Below are 16618 nucleotides of genomic sequence, written 5' to 3'. Positions count from 1 at the left end.
CCCATTTCGCTTCTTGCATGTGAGTTTAAGTTTGGGCCCCAGATGTCTTCCCACAGTTAATACCTTTGTTTCCATGACATGTGTTGTCCCAATAAATAATTCCCGGGGAGTTTTCTGTTTGTTTGTTTGTTTATGAGAGGCAATAAAAATATGCCAGTGTTTGGGACAGTGAGGTTTGGAAAACTGAAATGTGAGTTGGATTCCCTCAGGCAAACTTCATGCTTTAAGGAGCCTTGAAATCATTAAAGCTTGGCTCCCCACAAACGCCACCAAGAACCATGAAGACTGAACAGGAAACGTCAGTGTCAGCTTAGGGTTCTATGAGTTCCTATATAAAAAGAACCTTCACAGAACACACCAGAAGGTCAGCATCAGGCAAGGAGAACCTATGCAGAAATGCGATGATGCAGAAAGAACCAGGGTAGTACTCACACAGCCAAGAAGAGATGTGTCACAAGATCACTCATGGAGAAGGGAGTTAACGTTAGAACCAATAGTCAGCATTCATGTCCTTCTGCTAGAGAGGGGTCCCTGCCTGGCTCAAACCTCAGTCCCTACACCCCCCTAGCTGTATAACTTCCAGGAATTACTTACTATGTCTGTGCCTCAGTTTCCCTCTAAAAATGGGCTTAATAATAGTATTTACCCCCATTGGGTGACTATAATAAATATAAAAGACTGGGTGTCATTTATTCTCACCTCGTCCTCTGGCTACCTTAACATAGTTCCATGTCTCCCCTCTCCTGGTCACTGTTATATACACTATCATTGTTCTAGTCAAGGACATACATTCCTCTTCTCCCTGAGTCTGAACTGGAGAGGTTAGTCCTACCTGACTTTTTCTATTAAGACTCTGGTGCCCAGGGAGTGGGGTTTGGAGGAGCTAGGCAGAAAAGGTGAAGGGATTAGGAAATACAAATCGGTAATTCTGGAATGGTCAAGAGGATGTGAAGTGCAGCAATGGGAATATAGTCAACAATACTGTAATAATTCTGGATAGTGCCAGGTGGGTGCAGTCTGTTCCCACCAGGCACTGCCCTTGCAAGAAGAGCACACAGGTAGGAGAACACAGAGCCAGCACTGAGCCATCAATCCCATGAAGCCCAAGGATAGAGACACAGAAAATGCAAACCCAATCTCTAGGAGGGGACGAAAATGGACCCACGGCAAGGGGCTCCAGGAGTGTTCACTGCAGTTGCTAGAATTGGTGGGGACTAATTCTCAGAAGATGACTTGGGCTGGGAGCCACAGTGGGGACAAGGGATCAAGTGAGGTGTGTCTCTCATGGTCACTAGGAGGCTGTCTGGTTGGTGAAAATTAAGCAGCTTTCTGAGCATTTCTTTTCTTCCTAGTCCACAGGTAGGAGGCAGCCTCTAAAAAAACCAACCCCGAGCAGAATCGTCTGAACTAGGAACTCCCCCTCAAATCCCCTGCCTCTAGCCTTTCTTCCTTTGAATATGTCCCCTGCCACCCTCCTAAAAAAACAGATGTCATCAGCTCAAAACTCTGTTCGAAATTCTTTGACGGTACCCTCACATGTTGGATGGGGGATATAAAATGATTCAACCATTGTGGAAAAGAGCGCAATATGTTCTCAAAAAGCTAAACATAGAATTAACATATGACTCAGCAATTCCACTCCCAGGTGCAACAGGGACTCAGATGAAACCTGTGTAAGTCCCTGTTCATTGCAACACTATTCACAATAACAACAGGCTGGGGATGACCCAAAAGTCCACAAACCAGTGAACATACAAGCAACATGTGGTCCATCCATAGAATGGAATATTAGCCATAAAAAGGAACGGCCTACTGACACATGCCCCAACATAGAGGAACCTTGAAAACATGTAAGTGAAAGAAGCCAGACATAAAAGATCATATCCTATACAATCTCATTTATACAAAATATCCAGAATAGGAAAATCCATAGAGAGAGCAAGCAGACTGGCGGCTACCAGGGGCTTAATAAATACGGAGTTTCCCTTTCGGGTGATGAAATGTCTGGAACCAGATAGAAATGGTGGCTGAACAAAATGTGGATATATTAAACATGCACTTATACGAATCATGTACATTAAAATGAGTATTTTTATGTTCCGTGAATTTCACCTCAATTTTAAAAAATACAACCTGATGGGATCTTGATAACATTATATGGAGTGAAATAAGTAAATCAGAAAAAACCAAGAACTACATGATTCCATACATTGGTGGAACATAAAAACAAGACTAAGAGACATGGACAAGAGTGTGGTGGTTACCAGGGGTGGGGGGAGGGAGGAATAGGAGGGAGGGAGGGAGAGAGTTAGGGGGAGGGGGAGGGGCACAGAGAACTAGATAGAGGGTGACGGAGGACAATCTGACTATGGGCAAGGGGTATGCAACATAATTTAATGACAAGATAACCTAGACATGTTTTCTTTGAATATATGTACCCTGATTTATTAATGTCATCCCATTAACATTAATAAAAATTTATTAAAAAAAAAGAAAGAAAAGAAACTTTTATAGCAAAAAAAAAAAAATACAACCTGGGAAAGTAGTATTCCCATTTTACAGATGAGGGAAAAAATACTGGGAGTAGGGTTAACCTCGGGTCTAGGGCCAGAGACCCCTCCTGGCCAATCTGCTCACAGCCTCTGAGCCCCCTGAAGAGGGGAAGGTGCGAGGAGGGAGGGGCTGACGCTCCCACCATAACACGCATGTGGCGGACAATCCTGTCTGAATTCAGAAGTGCAGGGTCAGAGAAGAAGCTGAGGTTGCCTTGGGATGTTGATGTCGATGAGGAGCTCTCACTCCATTTGCTAATTAATGATAGGGAAAAATATTTTCATTTACATTCATAACCTCCACTAATAAATGTCCTAGCACCACAAAGTTAGGATGTTTCTATACATTTATCTAATTTAGCTTCATTCTTAAAGGCAAGATTTACCTCTTTATTCCTCCTTCCTTTCTCATTTGTGCTTTGAATTATTTGAAATTTGTTCCATTATGTTAACACTTTTTAAAATCTTATGCCTTCACAAGCCTATTAGTTGTCCAGTGTTGAGTATAAGTATTTTTAGCCTCCTAGTGCTATTGATTTAGTTACTTTTAATTTGATGGTCTGTTCTTGACATTTCTTGACCTTATGTTCAAAACCAGTCTTCATTATGTTCACCTCAAAAAAAAAAATCGTAGTGGAGTTTTCTTTGATTACTGGCCAAATGGTGTCACTAAAGAAAAACCAGATGTCAGACACAAAGCTACTAAATATCGAAAAGATTATATTGAAGGAAAATTCAAAGATATGATGGCTAATTAAATCCTATTTTTAGACAAACTTATTCTTTTTCATCCTAGTTGAAAACAAAAATGTCAATCTAATAGCAGAAATATATCAGGAGTGTTTATTATCTGCCAAATGATAGGGTTATAAATAAAAGTAATTCTGTGCCCTTGTAAAGTATCTGGGCACCAGTAAATCATTATGTTACACAGTAGGATTTTATTCTCAGTGCTGTTAATTGTCCAGTCCCTTCAAAACACCTTATCAAGGAATAAGGGCACAGACAAAAATTAAGCCTATTGGATTCTTCCTGAAATCTCTCTCTATCTGGTACCTGGAGGTTTTAACTTGTGCCTCCCTGACCCAATCTTCCACAGTCCTCCTGACTCTTACAACAACACAAATCCAGAAACTATGAAATATTCCATTTTTATCTCTAGAAATAAAGATAGAAAGAAGTCCACACACAAATTCATTACTTTAGAAAAATTCTTAAATAAGTATCTTCTTCAGGAAGAATAAAAACTGCAAGGGGTGAGAAATCATAAACAGAGAGAAATTAATAAACATGAAAAATATGTATTTTAATAAAGAATATTGCAACAACTCTCTCAGGAACTTATTAAACCCTGGTAGAGTTTGCATAACAGTGACCTATAGAAAATCGGAATTCCCCAAATCTTAAAATTACTCTATGCATCAGTCTGCTTTGCTTTTCAAAGTATCTCCTCATGAGAAACAGGTGGTCATTATATTAATAAAAGTTAAATGGATGAACAATGTACAGTGTTAGCAACAGTATGTGGCATGGAGTAAGTGCTCAACAAACATAAGTTACTTCGATATTCCTTTAAAATTTCAAGTCTTCACACCCATGATCTCATTTGACTTTCAGACAACAACCTTGAGGTTGGTCAAGACCCTCCATGCATCCTTCTAACAAATGTTCCTCCTGCAGGAGGCACTGAGCCAGGTCCTCATGGTACAGAGATGCTGGGCTACTTCCTTCATGCTCCAGTGGAGAGATGGGTGAGCACAAAAATAACTACAAAGTAACACAGTGCACAGAAAGGCTTTCTCCAGGTGAGGGAAGCAAGCTCTGAGTGATGAGCATGTGGTGATTGGTGAGGGCTCTTCCCAGGGCAGAGCCAACTCTAAAGATAGAGACAGAGAGCCTGCAGACACATGAGCTATGACCATGCAAATACAATTTTAATTTCTGTTAGTTATTGCGCTGGGCATGAGCTGTGATGTGGACATGCCTGGGCCGCCTTAGGAAGTGTCTGGTAGCAGAGGGGATCATCACTGGGAACAGCAGCTGGCGGGACTGGGCACTCCCCCTAGTCTGCTAGTACTTTTTGTCAACAGAGCTTGAACTAAGCAGCCAGGCAGACATGGAACTTTGTAAGGGAGGCCACCTCAATGACAGAGAAAACAGCCTCAGCAAAACCCACACAAATACTCCTGGATAGTTTCCTCCCCATCAAGATGCAGAAAGTCAAATTAAAACAAACCATCCCACCACCAAGTCTGAATTCCAGTGCCAAAATAAGTAAATTTAAGTATATATTTATTTGATTTCCTCTGTTGACATAAAACTTTTACCACTCTTTACCTTCCTAGGTAAAGTCCTAACTTTTAGGACTTAATTATATCATGTCATGTACTTTTCATTCATTAGTGTTATTTCTGATATTTGTCCTGCTTGGGCTTAATCATGAATAGTTATAAGAATCTGATAAAATCCTCAGGTAGTGCCTGGCACCATGGTCAGCAGACACTTGGCGTTTAATTACCTTGAGCAAGTTAGAAGAAAGAACAGGAAAAACATCAGAAAGATGCACATAGGACCAAAGAGAAGACAGGAACCACACGCTTCCTCCACAAAAATGGAAAAGCAAAAAAAGACACCTCCAAATGAGACACCTGAGCCAGTGACAGCACAGCACCCCAAGAAGTGTAGCAACAGGCTCTGAGAGTCCTTGTCAGGGTGACATCCACAAGCTTATTAACTGTGTGATCCTACTGTCCATCTTTTCCCCTAGCATTAGGAGCAATATCCCTTGGAATAGAAAGAGCCAGTGACCTATTTTCTGAAATTTAAAAAAAAAGTGAGGAAGTAAGGGAGGTGGTAGCACAGTCGGCAGCTAATCCAGCAGGGAGAGAAGCTGAGAGAGGGACTAGATCAGTGTTTCCCAACCTTTTTTGTGCCATGCCCCACCTTAACCTTTCTAAAATTTTTATGTCCCCCCCCTATGTAACATACATAATTTTTAACATTAAAAAATTGATTTGTTCACTTAATAAACATAAATGATAGGTTCTAGGAAGAAATCACTATGAAATTGTTAACAAAACACAGTAAGTAAAATTTCAAAACATATAATGAAAAACAGAAATTTAAATTCCAAATAATTTTAATACAGATTTTTCTATATTAATTTATTATTTTAATTTAGTGTGATCCTTGTGCTTGATGCTTGCTGCACAGAGATTTTATATTAGGTTCCAGTTTGGTTAGCTTTAGTCTCAAGTCTCCACGTTGTGTTATATCCAGCCGATTTCTTTTTTTTACCAGTAAATCATTTACAGCACTAAATCCACATTCAGCTAAAAATGAAGATGGAAACGGTAGCAATAGTTTTCTTGCACATTTGGTTGAATTTGGGTATTTGATTTCTGTTTCCTCACAAAGCCATGCCATCGCTCCTTTGATATTAAATAAAGCTTTAACTGACTCATCATTTTGCAATTCTGCGAGTTCTTCTTGATACTGCATATTTGATATATCAGACAAATCCACTAACATTGGCTGCATCATCCATGTTGGGAAATCAACTTGTTTTAAATCAGAAAATCTTTCTTTTAAATCAGCGGATAGAATATTCAAATGATTGACAATAACAAGTAAAGCGGTATCAGTTACTTCACATTTTTGGAGCCAATGAAACTGTTTAAAGTTTTTGTTGTTAATATGTTTCTGACATAACTCAATATTGGTAATGAAACCAAATATCTTTGCTTTTGCATCGACAAGAGTTTTATTTGTTCCTTGAAGTTGCTTATTTAATATATTTAGTTTCTCAAAGATATCGGCTAAATAACTCACAAATGCTTTACCATCTATTGTTAACAGATATTTCATTTCAGGTTTGTCGCTTAAAAAATCACTAAGAGTATCAAACAGTTCCATAAATCTTTTCAAACAGTTTCCTTTAGATAGCCATCTTACTTCAGTATGAAGTAAAAGTCTCACATGGTCTTCATTTTGTTCTTCACAAAATAGCTTGAAAAGACGCTCACATTTGACACTAGCTTTAATAGCATTAACCCACTTTATTACTGTATGTAATACTTCATTCAGAACAGGCGAGATGTTTTTAGCTACCAAGTTTTCCCTATGAATAACACAATGCACAAGAATCATTTCTGGATTCGCATCTTTCATCAATTTTAAGCAGCCATTTTTCTCGCCCATCATATTGGGAGCACCATCGGCAGCACAAGATGTTATATTTTTCATTGGTGTATCATTGACATCTAAGTAGTTTTTTAACTTATTATATATATCTTTGGAGGTAGTGGTGCTTTCTAATCTTTTACAGAACAACATTTCTTCAGCAAAATGTCCTTTATCAATATATCTTACGTAAGTTATCAATACTGCCTCACTGTCTCTCAAAGTTGATTCATCCATTTGCAAGGAGAATTTTCTTGTTTTCAGCTTTTCAATAAGTTGTTTTTCAATATCCTCACTCATTTCGTCTATTCTTCTGCTAACAGTATTGTCAAATTAAAACAAACTGAGTGGCATAGCTTTTACATCTTTGTCATTTTTTTCAAGAACCATTTTAAGAAATGCTGATATTGATGGTTTTATTAAATTCTCTCCTATAGTGTGATTTTCTCCAGTTTTAGCGATGAATAAAGAAATTTGATAACTAGCCTCAAGAACATGATTATTAGTTGAAGTATAAGCAGTAAATAGAGACTTTAATGTTGTTCTTTTTTCAAAATTTTTCTTTAAAGTTTTAAAGTAACTCAAATCTGAATTAATATGAGCACTATGTTTCGCCTTCAAATGTGCCTCAAGACGACCTCGTTTCATTGATTCGTTGGTCAAGCATTGCTGGCATAAAAGACAAAAAGGAATCCGCTCATCGTGAACAGCGGGTATGAACCCAAATTTTAAATATTCCTCCGAATATTGACAAGTTTTTTTCTTGCTTGCACCACTCATTTTACTATGGGCAATAAGAAATAAAAATAAGATCAATTAAAAACTAATATTAAAATATGTGTTAAAATATATTCAATGTGACATAGAGTAAACGTATACTAAAAATTCTTATTTATTTAAATGTATATAACACATTTACTACACTACCACCGCAAATCAAAAGGTATCTATATTTTTTCCATTTGACAAAATTTTCTGGAAAGTCATGCTTCTAAAATTAAAATTGTCATGCATGCACTATTATAGCCCCAATAATATTTATAAAATATTAGTGCTTTCTAGCCCTGATGCAAGAAGTACTTAATAAAGAGTTTAATATTGATAAAAATAAAATCAAATACTTACCAGTTATATCTATACAATATATATATGTATATTTATTAAATCAACGAGCTTTTACAACAGTTTTGACTGACACTTATTTCAAATTAACACCAACTGAATGATGTGAAACACTACAGAAGTTGCGATGGGCCAATTAGGTGAGAATAACTGCGTTGTTTTTAAAACGTCCGGGGTTCCCCGCTTGCAGACGGCACGCTCCGCAGTGAACCCAAGACAAAGTTTACTTGACGACGCCAGCCAATCACCCAGTTGATATTTTGGTCTCGTCAAACGAAATTATACTTAATAATTATTTACCGCAATTATTTAAGAATTGCATTTTTTGTTAAATTTGGCACCGATATCTAGCATTGCATTTAAATGGCCCGGGGAGAAAGAGTTAAAGTCGTGTTGAGTTCATTTTCTTTTTTTTTTTTTTTTTTTTTTATATAATTTTATTTTTTTAATGGGGTGACATCAATAAATCAGGATACATATATTCAAAGATAACAAGTCCAGGTTATCTTGTCGTTCAATTATGTTGCATACCCACCACCCAAAGTCAGATTGTCCTTTGTCACCTTCTATCTTGTTTTCTTTGTGCCCCTCCCCACCCCCTATCCCTCTCCCATTCCCCCCTCCCCCCCCCGTAACCACCACACTCTTATAAATGTCTCTTAGTTTCACTATTATGTCCCACCTACGTATGGAATAATACAGTTCCTGTTTTTTTCTGATTTACTTATTTCGCTTCGTATCATGTTATCAAGATCCCACCATTTTGCTGTAAATGTTCCGATGTCATCATTTCTTATGGCTGAGTAGTATTCCATAGTGTATATGTGCCACATCTTCTTTATCCAGTCATCTATTGATGGGCTTTTTGGTTGTTTCCATGTCCTGGCCACTGTGAACAATGCTGCAATAAACATGGGGCTGCATGTGTCTTTACGTATCAATGTTTCTGAGTTTTTGGGATATATACCCAGTAGAGGGATTGCTGGGTCATAAGGTAGTTCTATTTTCAGTTTTTTGAGGAACCACCATACTTTCTTCCATAATGGTTGTACTACTTTACATTCCCACAAACAGTGTATGAGGGTTCCTTTTTCTCCACAGCCTCTCCAACATTTGCTGTTACCTGACTTGCTAATAACAGCTAATCGAACAGGTGTGAGGTGGTATCTCATTGCCGTTTTGATTTGCATTTCTCTAATAGCTAAAGAAGATGAGCATCTTTTCATATATCTGTTGGCCATTTGTATTTCTTCCTGGGAGAAGTGTCTATTCATATCCTCTTCCCATTTTTTTATTGGATTGTTTGTTTGTTTGTTGTTGAGTTTTATGAGTTCTTTGTATATTTTGGATATTAGGCCCTTATCTGAGCTGTTGTTTGAAAATATCATTTCCCATTTAGTTGGCTTTCTGTTTATTTTGTTATCAGTTTCTCTTGCTGAGCAAAAACTTCTTAGTCTGATGTAGTCCCATTCATTAATTTTTGCCTTCACTTCTCTTGCCTGTGGAGTCAAATTCATAAAATGCTCTTTAAAACCCAGGTCCCTGAGTTGAGTACCTATGTCTTCTTCTATGTACTTAATTGTTTCAGGTCTTATGTTTAGATCTTTGATCCATTTTGAGTTAATTTTTGTACAGGGGGAGAGACTGTAGTCCAGTTTCATTCTTTTGCATGTGGCTTTCCAGTTTTCCCAGCACCATTTATTGAAGAGGCTTTCTTTTCTCCATTGTGTGTTGTTGGCCCCTTTATCAAAAATTATTTGACTATATATATGTGGTTTTATTTCTGGACTTTCTATTCTGTTCCATTGGTCTGAGTGTCTATTTTTCTGCCAATACCATGCTGTTTTGATTGTCGTGGCCCTATAATAGAGTTTGAAGTCAGGTATTGAAATGCCCCCAGCTTCATTCTTTTTCTTTAGGATTGCTTTGGCTATTTGGGGTTTTTTATAGTTCCATATAAATCTGATGATTTTTTGCTCTATTTCTTTAAAAAATGTCATTGGAAGTTTGATGGGAATTGCATTAAATTTGTATATTGCTTTGGGTAATATAGCCATCTTGATTATATTTATTCTTCCTAGCCAAGAACAAGGTATATTCTTCCATCTCATTATATCTTTTTCGATTTCCCTTAACAATGGTTTATAGTTTTCATTATATAAGTCCTTTACATTCTTTGTTATGTTTATTCCTAAGTATTTTATTTTTTTTGTTGCAATCGTGAAGGGGATTGTTCTTTTGAGTTCCTTTTCAGTTGTTTCATTGTTGGCATATAGAAAGGCTATTGACTTCTGTATGTTAATTTTGTATCCTGCGACCTTACTGTATTGGCTTATTGTTTCTAGTAGTCTTTTTGTGGATTCTTTGGGGTTTTCGATGTATAGTATCATATCATCTGCAAAAAGTGATACCTTTACTTCTTCTTTTCCGATATGGATGCCTTTTATTTCTTTGTCTTGTCTGATTGCTCTGGCTAGAACCTCTAGTACCACATTAAATAAGAGTGGAGAGAGTGGACAACCCTGTCTTGTTCCTGATTTAAGGGGGAAAGCCTTCAGTTTAGTGCCATTTAATATGATGTTAGCTGATGGTTTATCATATATGGCCTTTATCATGTTGAGATATTTTCCTTCTATACCCATTTTGTTGAGAGTCTTAAACATAAAATTGTGTTGTATTTTATCGAAAGCCTTTTCTGCGTCTATTGATAAGATCATGTGGTTTTTGTTCTTTGTTTTGTTGATATGGTGTATTACATTAACCGTTTTACGTATGTTGAACCATCCTTGAGATTCTGGGATGAATCCCACTTGATCATGATGTATTATTTTTTTAATATGTTGTTGTATTCGATTTGCTAGTATTTTGTTTAGTATTTTAGCATCTGTATTCATTAGAGATATTGGTCTGTAGTTTTCTTTTTTTGTGCCATCCTTGCCTGGTTTTGGTATGAGGGTTATGTTGGCTTCGTAAAATTTGTTTGGAAGTATTGCTTCTTCTTCAATTTTTTGGAAGACTTTGAGTAGAATAGGAACCAAGTCTTCTTTGAATGTTTGATAAAATTCGCTGGTATAGCCGTCAGGGCCTGGACTTTTATTTTTGGGGAGGTTTTTAATGGTTTTTTCTATTTCTTCTCTACTGATAGGTCTGTTTAGGCTTTCTGCTTCTTCTTGACTCAGTCTAGGAAGGTTGTATTTTTCTAGGAATTTATCCATTTCTTCTAGGTTGTTGAATTTAGTGGCATAAAGTTTTTCATAGTATTCTACAATAATTCTTTGTATATCTACGGTGTCCGTGGTGATTTCTCCTCTTTCATTTTGGATTTTGTTTATATGAGTTCTTTCTCTTTTTTCCTTGGTAAGTCTTGCCAAGGGTTTGTCAATTTTGTTGATCTTTTCAAAGAACCAGCTCCTTGTTCTATTAAATTTTTCTATAGTTTTTCTGTTCTCTAATTCATTTATTTCTGCTCTGATTTTTATTATCTCCTTTCTTCGGCTGGTTTTGGGTTGTCTTTGTTCTTCTTTTTCTAGTTCCTTAAGGTGGGAAGTTAAGTGGTTCACTTGGGCTCTCTCTTGTTTGTTCATATATGCCTGAAGTGATATGAACTTCCCTCTTATCACTGCTTTTGCTGCATCCCATAGATTCTGATATGTCGTATTGTCATTTTCATTAGTCTGTATATATCTTTTGATCTCTGCACTTATTTCTTCTTTGACCCATTCATTTTTTAAAAGTATGTTGTTTAGTTTCCACATTTTTGTGGGATTTTTTTCCTCTTTTTTGCAGTTGAATTCTAGTTTCAAGGCTTTATGATCAGAAAATATGCTTGGTACAACTTCAATTTTTCTGAATTTGCTGATGTTGTTTTTGTGGCCCAACATATGGTCAATTCTTGAGAATGATCCATGTACACTGGAGAAAAATGTATACTCAGTCATTTTGGGATGAAATGTCCTGTAGATGTCTATCATATCCAGGTGCTCTAGTGTTTTGTTTAAGGCCACTATGTCTTTGTTGATTCTCTGTTTGGATGACCGATCTAGAGCCGTCAGCGGTGTATTGAGGTCTCCAAGTATGATTGTGTTTTTGTCAGTTTTTGTTTTAAGATCAATAAGTAGCTGTCTTATATATTTTGGTGCTCCTTGGTTTGGTGCATATATATTAAGAATTGTTATGTCTTCTTGATTCAGTGTCCCCTTAGCCATTATGAAATGGCCATTTTTGTCTCTGAGTACTTTTCCTGTCTTGTAGTCAGCATTATCCGATATGAGTATTGCTACACCTGCTTTTTTTTGGATGTTATTTGCTTGGAGTATTGTTTTCCAGCCTTTCACTTTGAATTTGTTTTTATCCTTGTTACTTAGATGAGTTTCCTGTAGGCAGCATACAGTTGGATTTTCTTTTTTAATCCATTCTGCTACTCTGTGCCTTTTTATTGGTGAGTTTAATCCGTTTACATTTAGTGTAATTATTGATACTTGTGGGTTCCCTATTGCCATTTTATATCTTGCTTTCTGTTAGTTTTGTGTTTTGTTTGATCCTTCTCTTTTGTTTTTCTATCTTTTGTTTTTATTTGGTTGTATTCCATACATCTTTCCACTGTTGCTATCTTTTTTATCTCATGTGCTTCTGTGGTGGTTTTTTCAATGGTGGTTACCTTTGAGTAATGAAAAGGGTCCCTACCCTGTTCATTGTAGCGAACTATTTTGTGAGTACTTTTGCACTCCATCGTCCTTTGCTACTGTTAATCTCCATCTTCTCCCCCTCTTTCTTTTTGTTGTTGTCACAGTTTAAATTTGGTTTTATTGTGTTCTTCTTGGAGCTTTTACTTGTGGCTCTGTTTTTTTTTGTTCTTTGTATCTGATTGGAGAACCCCCTTTAGTAATTCCTGGAGTGGGGGTTTTCTGATGATAAATTCCCTCATCTTTTCTGTATCTGTGAATGTTTTTATTTCTCCTTCATATTTGAAGGATAGCTTTGATGGGTATAGTATTCGTGGCTGAAAGTTCCTCTCTTTCAGGACTTTAAATATTGGGGTCCATTCTCTTCTAGCTTGTAGAGTTTCTGCTGAGAAATCTGATGATAATCTAATGGGCCTTCCTTTATATGTTGTATTCTTCTTTTCCCTGGCTGCCTTGAGAATTTTTTCTTTGCTGTTGGTTTGTGTCAATTTCATTATGATGTGCCTTGGAGTAGGTTTGTTGGGGTTAAGAAAACTTGGAGTTCTGTTTGCTTCTTGAACTTGAGGCTTTAGTTCTTTCCACAGGCTTGGGAAGTTCTCATCTATTATTTGTTTGAGTATGTTCTCCATTCCATTTTCTCTCTCTTCTCCCTCTGATATACCTATTATTCTTATGTTATTCTTTTTGATGGAGTCAGATAATTCTTGTAGGGCTATCTCATTTTTTTTAATTTTTGAGTCTCTTTCTTCTTCTCTCTGTTGTGCCTCAAGTTGCTTGTCTTCTATTTCACTAATCCTCTCTTCTATCTGACCTGTTCTATTAGCTAAGCTTGTTACTTCGTTTTTCAGCTCGTGAATTGAGTTTTTCATCTCTGTTTGATTTGTTTTTATAGTTTCAATTTCCTTGGACATATATTCTTTGTGTTCATTGAGTTGTTTTCTGAGCTCCCTAAATTGCCTTTCTGTGTTTTCTTGTATATCTCGGAGGATTTTTAGGATTTCTATCTTGAATTCTCTGTCATTTAGCTCCAAGGTTTCCAATATATTAAATTTTTTCTCCATAGATTTTTCCTCATCTAGCTGTGTTACCTCTCTTTCTTTTGTATCCATGATATTTGATTTTCTCTTCCTTAATGGCATCTGAGGGTGGTTTTGTTGATAGTATTAATGAGATTTAATAAAGAATAAAAAGTTTAAAAAAATAATAAAAAAAAATCGAAAAAAGTTGTTTTTTTTTTTTAAAAAAAATTAATAATGAAATAAAGAAAAATAAAATAAAATAAAAATTAAAAAAAAAAAAAAAAGGAAATTATTCCCCCCCTCCTTTTTTCCTCTCCTCTCCTCTCCCCTCTTTCTTGATAAAATCTTGTGGTGGACTGTGAATTATAACAAACAATACCTGTGATGGAGGGCCTGAATTGGGGAAAAGTAATAAAGGGGCAAACAAAAAAAAAAAAAAAAAAGAAAAAAGAAGAAAAAAAAAAAGAGCGTATGGACCCACAAAAAGCAAATAAGGAAAAAATTTGGGTCAAGAATAAAATGATTTGCTTTTAGGTGTTGGTTGTCTAAGAGTTATGATGAGAGGATTAAGAGGAAAACGGAAAAATGGGGGGACAATTTAAAAAATTACTATTGTATTTAGTGGAACAAGAACTAGATAATATGGAGAGCCAGGGATGGGAGCACCGCTAGTGAGTTAAAAAGGTGAAGTAAAAACCCCCCAGAATGCCACAAACATAAGTTTGAGTCCCAGATAAGATAATTTGTTTGTTATTGAGGTTTGAGTGAGAGGAGATGTAAAGGAGAAAGGAAGAAACTAATATAGAGGGAGAAAAGAAAGAGAGAGAGAAAAAAAAAAAAGAGGGAACCACTAAAAGAAGAAAAAAGAAAGGAGAGAGAGAGAGAGAGTTAAGGGTTTTGGAGTGCAACCCTCATAGAGAGAAAGGAAGAGAAGAGAAAAGATAATGGGAGATGTAACACTTATGGGTAGTGTAGTTCAAGGAGAGGAGAGAGTAAGACCGGTAGAGAGTTAATCGGCCAAATTGGAGGAGGAAAAAAAAAGTATCAAGAATGAAGATAAGAGAAACAAACGAACAAATATAATAAAATGGGATAGGTTATAAAGTCTGCAGATTATTCTTGATTTTGAGAGGTTATCTTCTTGCTTTTTCTTTTCTCTCCCTCTTCCTGGTCGGTGACTCTGTACCCCGGGTTTTGCCCCTTTGCCACGCTCAGGTGGAGGTTTGCAGTTGATAAGTCTCTATGGCAATGTCATGTATTGTGCTTTAGTCTCGTTGGCAGTCTAGGCTATTAGCATTTATAGGCTCCGACAGTGAGAGAGTCCGTGTTCCTAGAGCCTTTCTCCTAGTCTTTCCTTCCTCAATTAGTAGCCTGATAATCCAGCTATGGGGTTGCTGCTGCCTCTGCCTGGATAGTAAGAGGCTCAAAGAGCTGGCAACTCCCCACTCTATTTCCACTCAGCACAGGGCTCTGGGTAAGGCTCAGTCAGTCAGAGCTGCTAGCATAATCAGGCGGGCTTTCCGGCCATTCAAAGACCTCTGGCTCTGCCACTCTGTCCGGTAACACAAGCGGGTGCCCACTTCCGGGGCGCTTGGAGGAAACTCTCACTCACTGGCTGCGCGCGCAGACCAGGATATCCGGCCAGCAGTCTCACGCTCTGAGTGAAACCCCCAACCGCAGGGAAAAATTGCAGCGTTGGAATTGAGTCTCGCTCCGTCCCCGTGCGCGAATTTTGCAAGGCGCTGGGGCGGCCCGAGATTCCGCTTTGGCCCACACAAAGGCCCCTGACTCTGCTCCTCTATGCGATAACACGGGCTCGCACTGCCGAGGCACTCGGAGAAATCGCTCACTCCTTATCTGCGCGCGCAAACCAGGATATGAGGCCGGCCGCTTTCCCTCTGAGTGAAATACCCTCCGGCACGGAAAATCTCCACCGTTGGAATTAGTTCTCACTCCCTCCCGTGCGTGGCTTTCCCAGGGCGCTGGGGCTGCCCTGAGACTCTGCCCTCGGCCCACAGAAAGGCCTCTGACCCTGCCTCTCCGTGAGGCAACACGGGCACTGACTCCCGGGGCCTAGGAAGAAATCTCTCGCCCACTAACTGCGCACCGACCAGGAGACCGGGTAAAATGGCCGCGCCGCTTGTCTTTCTTTGTTTGGGTTTGGCGCGAGTGTTAGCTTGTATTGCCCGGGTTGCCACAGGATCAGATTTTCCTCGGCTTGGATCTCCGTGCCACAGCCTGGTTCGGCCGTTTGTTTCGCGGCCTGGATGTATTCACCCCCTTTGCCCGCCTCAGTTTCTATATTCACAGTTACCAGAGAAAGCCGCCCTGTTTAGGTTAGTGAGGAAGGCGGAGCATTTCTTACTCCCTATTTCCTTCGGGGTTTGGTTATATATTTAGCCAATTTTTCACTCAATCATACCTTTGGGTGTATTGCGAAGCATCTGGAAGCTCCAAGTATAGGTTTTTCTGTTTCTGGTTGAAGATCTTGTTGAGTTTTGGGGGAGATTTATCGGTATCGCTTCCTACCCCGCCATTACTCTGACGTCATCCGAGTTCATTTTCAAATTGCCCCTCTTAACTATCGAATTGCCCCCCTGTGGGGCGTGGGCCCCACGTTGGGAAACACCAGACTAGATCATCGTACTGTTATGAGAAACGGCTCATTTCGTAATCACTCATGAATGATATTTGCCATGAAGCAGTTCAGATTGTGCTGAGGAAGTAACTCCTCCTGATCCCTGGTTAAACAGATAAAAACCAAGGGTTCTCTCAGTTAATTAGCCACTTCTCATCTCCCGAGGTAAAACGTGCATGAAAATGACAGATGTACCACCCCTCCCTGTATGTCAGCGTGTAAAGCTGATGTGAAATGTGACTATAGGTACCAAATTAGAAGTTAGGAGTGTTGATGAAGGATAGTCAATAATTGTCTTCTTCGGGCACTGAAATGCCCTCAAGAGATTGCTTGCTTTAAGGTAACCCAACACATGAAATAGAAAACATCTTAACTCACACAAGCAGATAAATTAAGAAAAATATATTTTCTTCCAAAAAGTGA

This window comes from Saccopteryx leptura, chromosome 5 (genome assembly GCF_036850995.1).
Source record: "Saccopteryx leptura isolate mSacLep1 chromosome 5, mSacLep1_pri_phased_curated, whole genome shotgun sequence".
NCBI lineage: Eukaryota > Metazoa > Chordata > Mammalia > Chiroptera > Emballonuridae > Saccopteryx > Saccopteryx leptura.
The sequence above is the reverse complement of the archived record's forward strand: the minus strand, read 5'-3'. Positions refer to the sequence as shown.